Source organism: Choloepus didactylus, chromosome 12, assembly GCF_015220235.1.
Source record: "Choloepus didactylus isolate mChoDid1 chromosome 12, mChoDid1.pri, whole genome shotgun sequence".
In the NCBI taxonomy this organism is placed as follows: Eukaryota; Metazoa; Chordata; class Mammalia; order Pilosa; family Megalonychidae; genus Choloepus; species Choloepus didactylus.
Genome location: NC_051318.1, coordinates 100,010,372 through 100,015,631, shown reverse-complemented (window position 1 = coordinate 100,015,631; position 5,260 = coordinate 100,010,372). Strand labels below are relative to the sequence as shown.

General features: G+C 41.0%; 1 non-coding gene across 1 annotated transcript; it reads right to left on the bottom strand.

The window, feature by feature from the left end:
* Positions 1 to 4,583: 4,583 nt before the first annotated feature.
* LOC119507525 lies at positions 4,584 to 4,690 on the bottom strand. The gene has a single exon (XR_005211282.1). It is a non-coding gene; the product is annotated as a U6 spliceosomal RNA (small nuclear RNA).
* Between the last annotated feature and the right edge of the window lie 570 nt (positions 4,691 to 5,260).

The window sequence follows — 5,260 nt, the reverse complement described above, 5'->3', positions numbered from 1 at the left end:
TTTAAATTGTAAAATTCCAATAGGTGTGTGTGTGTGTGCACACACTAAGCCCTTGAACTATGTCCAATAAGAACTATAAATTCTTATCTCAAAATGTTGTTGTGAAGCTTAAACAAGATAATGAAATAAAGTGACCAGTACAGTGTCTGATAAATTGCAGACTTTGGTAAATATTAGCTCCCTTTCCCACCAACGAGTGCAAAGTACACTGAATTGCAATGACTGGTGTTTAAAAAAAAAAAAATAACAGCTATGATGGAAAATAGAGATCCTTGGATATGTTCTTGGTGTCTAATTGTTACAGACACTGAGTGTTTCTCTTTTTGTTCTTATTCATGCTACTCTTTCATTCTTTCTTGCTTAATCTTTCTCTTTGTTGACAACAATGAACAGGTCACTGAGAAAACACTGAAGTCAGGCACACCTAGAGCATTAACCAAAGAAAAATGTGTCTCCATCATTGTGCCCCTTTTTAAAGACTTAAGTCAACTCTCTGCCTGCTTTGAATTATTCTCACATACAACGGAACTGCCTGAAAGGAAACTGCAAGAAAAACTATAACCTTCGAAATACAAACACTTCAAAGTGAAGTTGAGCTCCATAGGTAGCTGAGAATATGAAGGTGCAATATATGAGTGGCACCCGATATGACAACTAATAAAAGATTAGTGCAATGCAATCCAAAAGAATGTGGGGAGGATTGGGGGAAATGGAAGAGAGATTGGGAGAGAGAGATACAGAGAAACTAAAGTTTCCCTGTTCCTTAAAAGTGTAGGCAGAATTATAGTCAAAATATAATCATTCAAATCCTTTTTAGTCTTGTGGCTGTAAAATATGACCCAATTCCACAGAAGTCAAAGCCATTTGTCATAAATAGAGGTGTCCCATCACCCCAGGTCATATTTAGAATTGTATATGTGAGGCTCCTGTTTCTGGTACTCTTCTAGCATAAAAAAAAAAAAAAAGAGCATCTTAAAACTGAGAGTTGAAAATAAACCTGCACAGAATTTAAACCCTCTTAATAATCCTGTAATATAAACATATCCTCCACCTTTTCAGTTGGCCCTAGCTAGGCAAGCATGGACTCTAGAACCTATTTCATCCATATATTCAACAAAATTAAACCTACAGCATTAACTGAGGGAGAATCTGTTTCCACGACTGTCCCATCCTAAACCTGAAGGTCAGCTCTCTGCATTCTTTGCATGGTTGCTACATACAATGGAACTAGCTGGAAGAAAAGTGCACTAAACACAATAACCTTCTAAATCCAAATGTCATCAAAGCAAAGAAGTTGTCTCATGTGTAGCCCAAAACACCAGGATGTAATATATGAATAACACACAATATTCAATGACAACTAATAAAAGTGCAACTGAGCCCCCCCAAAATGGGATTTTCTGGAGGTGGAGGGGAGAGAGCTCCCCGTGCTCCAAGAATTGCCTCTCAAAAAGTAAAAGCAACCTTGCTCTTTCCAGCATTCTCCATTCCAAAGGGTTGTCAACAGAGAACAGGATTCATGACTATAAATACTTGCTTCTTAACACTCCTACAGCAACAGTAACTGGATTGGGGCTGGAGCCCTGGTGACCACGTGGCTCCATGTGTCACCTTCTCATGCTGCCCAGTTTTTCAGTTGGGCCAAAGGGTTGCATACTCTAGGAGCGTGAGTTCACATGTGCAGGCCCCTGGAAGAGTCCTTTTTATTTAAGGTACCAGGATCTATTTTTTTTTGGTCTGGAACCAATCAAAAAGATGGTGTAAAGCAGCCCTGAATGCTTGCTGGTTGCCAAGTGTCACAGCGCAGGCTCAGGGCATATGTAACTCTACAAAGATGTAATTCTCACCATAATGTTTTAAGGAGCAAAAGAGCAACTAAAGATAACATGGATGGGGATGCTTAAAGCACCTCAGAGGAGGCTTGTTTTATCTTGCAAATGGCTTACAACTCTGGAAGGCTTGCATTCATTGACCCAGTGTTTACTGGGCTTCCAGAACAGGGTAACCACGGAAAAGCAAATTCTGGCCCTTCCCTCAAAATGCTCACATGCTCTTAAATGCAAATCTGAAAAAGCACTGACTTGTACTGTTGAAGCATTTTTGGCCCCTTTACTTTGTTTTGTTGCAAGTCAGCCAGCAGGAAAGATACAGAACATGGATTGTTCAGGATAGGGCTATGGAAAAGCCCTGCGTGGGAGAAGGAAAGGCTAACTAGTGTCCTCTCTGGGAAGCACCTTGGCCATGTCTCTTTTCAGTCTCATAAACCCTGTGAAGTGTATCCCCATTTTAGAGATGAGAAAACTGAGATTCAGCAATAGTAATAAGCTGGCTAAGAAGATGCTAAGCTAAGAGACGAAGCCCAGAGTTTGTCCTGAAGCACAGAACAAATGAACGGTAGGGTTGAAATTCTCACTTGGATCTCTCTGATTCCAAGTATTCTGCCAATTCTGCCATGAAATGTGGGCCTGGAAGCAAAAGCAATTGAGTTCTGGCCCTGATTACTCACTAGTTAACTTGCTGAGTGTCTACTGATAAGTACATGTGACAGTTTGAAGCTGTTATGTACCCCAGGAAAAGATTGTGTTCTTTAATGCATTTTTGTAGGAGCAGACTTATTATGGGTGGGATCTTTGATTAGGTTGTTTCCATGGAGATGTGACCCACCCAACGGTGGGTAGGACCTTTTGATTAGATTATTTCCATGGAGGTGTGACCCCACCCATATAAGGTGGGTCTTGGTTAGTTTACTGGAGTCCTTAGGAGAGCTCAGGAGCTGACACAGACCAATACGCATGGAGATACAGGCAAAAAGACATTTGGAGATGCTAAGCTAAGAGTTGAAGTCCAGAGTTTGCCCCAGAGAAGCTAAGAGAGGACCCCCAGACACTTAGAAAGAAACACCCTGGGACAACAATCAAGGATGCCCAGGAGCTGGGAGAGAGAAGCTAAGACAGAAGCCCAGAGATATTTTGGAGAAAGTCATTTTGAAACCAGAACCCAGGAGCAAAGAACCAGCAGATGCCAGCCACACGCCTTCCCAGCTGACAGAGGTGTTCCGGACACCATCAGCCTTTCTTCAGTGAAGGAATCCTCCTGTTGGTGCCTTAGTTACTGCAAATTTGTAACCTAATAAATCTCCCGGTGTTTTGTATAATGACAGCTTTGGCTAACTGGAACAGAAGCCCATTTCTTTGGGATTTTTCCTCATATGGAAACAGTAGCTACTTCAGCACTACCATGTATGTCCTTACTGACCAGGGGTTCCCAACCCCTTTGCTGCCAAGGATCCTTTTCTTCTTTTTCACATCATTCCTCTTGGAAGCCATGCTTTGAAAGATGGTATCCACCCAAACAGGTATTTCTCAAGTAATAACTTGAAAAACTGCCATTATTTTTTTTTAAATCTTAACTGATCTAACTGATAAGTTAGAGTCCAGTGAAGAAAATGGAAACCACTCCAGGTATTTCAAACAGAGAGAATTTGATATGAGGAATTGAATGCACAGGTGATAGGAGAGCTGAACAAGCACCCCAGGAATGAGGCGGTGACCCAGGGAGTAGCAACAGAAGGAAGCCCTTATGACCACTATGGCTGAAGAGACAAAGAGAAAATGTTGCTCTTGGAGTCCACAATCTGTGACCATCCAGCAGGGACCAGAACCACAGCAGAGGCTGCCTGGTGGAAGTTACAGCCCCTGAGGAAACACAGCCACTGAAGGAGACACAGCCTAAGGTTGAGCACGAAGGGAGAAATCCCTTGGCCTTTCCCCCATCTCCCACCCTCCAGTCTTCCTCTAGGGCCTCCTATTGGCTAAACCCACTCAAAAGTCAATTGGCTAATAAACCTGGGAAATGTAGTTCCATTTGATTCAGAGCAGAGTAGAAGGCGGAGAACGGATTTGAGAACAAACAGATAAACTACCCACATGACCTATACAACCAGAGATCAGAGCTTCTGATCGGCATGTGACAGCAAAGTGACCAAAAGGGTTAGATGGCACCACACCCAAAACCAAAGCAACTTGGTATTTTACTTAGCCCTGTAGTTTTACCTAAGTTTGAATGTATGCTCTCCATTGGACAACTTAGGATCTTTTATACCCTTTAGAATACTTAGGTGTTCAGGGACACCAGTTTGGGAATCACAGTTCTCATTTCACCATTTCACCAACGTGCTTTGCTTCTGGTACTATTGCAATGGACAGAAAGAATGATGGGAAAAACTGGACCCTAATTCTAACCCAGATAGAAACAACCCTCAAGAAGTGACTTCTCTTCTTTGTACCTCAGACTTCCTGTCTGTAAATGGGTAGTCAAAATCATTACCAATCTCTAGAATTACAAATCACTACAGGATTACAAAAATCACTACTCATCTCCAGAATTACTATGTGAAGTTATAAAGCAGAGTTCCAAATTTACCCATATTACACCCAGAAAATGTACCCTTTTCATAGAATTTAAGGCGTACTTTTTTTTTTTAACATTTTAAAACTTCTAAACTTGTGATATGTTACAATCAGTTGCATGCCATGGTTTAGTTGGTGAATGATGATTAGTGGGTTTTTTATTTATATATTTTTTTAAATATGGAATGCTTCACAAATTTGTGTGTCATCCTTGCTCAAGGGCCATTTTAATCTTCCCTGTGTCACTCCAATTTTAGTATATGTGCTGCCGAAGCAAGTACCAGATGATTAGCTTTATGTGTCAATTTGGCTAAACTAAGATTGTGATATGTTACAATCAGCGGCATGCCATGATTTAATTGGTAAATGATGATTAGTTTTATGTGTTGATTTGGCTAAACTACAGTCCCCAGTTATTCAATCAAACACTAATGTAGGTGTCGCTAGTAGTTTGTAGGTGTGGTTAAAATGCATAATCAGTTGTCTTTAAGTCAAGGAGATTTTCCTCAATAATCCGGGTGGGCCTGATTCAATCTATCAGAAGGTCCTAAGAGCAGAACTGATGTTTCCCAGAGAAGAAGGAATTCTGCCTATGGACCACAGATCAGACTGTGCCCAGAAGCCCCAGCCTATCCTTTCTGACAGCCTCCACAGTTGCATAAGTCAAAGCCTTGCAGTCAATCTAAGATATATCTCCTACTAATTCTGTATCTCCAGTTGAACCCTGACTGATAACAGTAACTTTTTCTTTTTTAGTGATGCATAGAATAACAGTTCTTCTAATAATCAATGGCATTTTAGCTTTGACGAGTGTTTTTGTTTCCTCACTGTCAAAGCAAATACCATGCAAC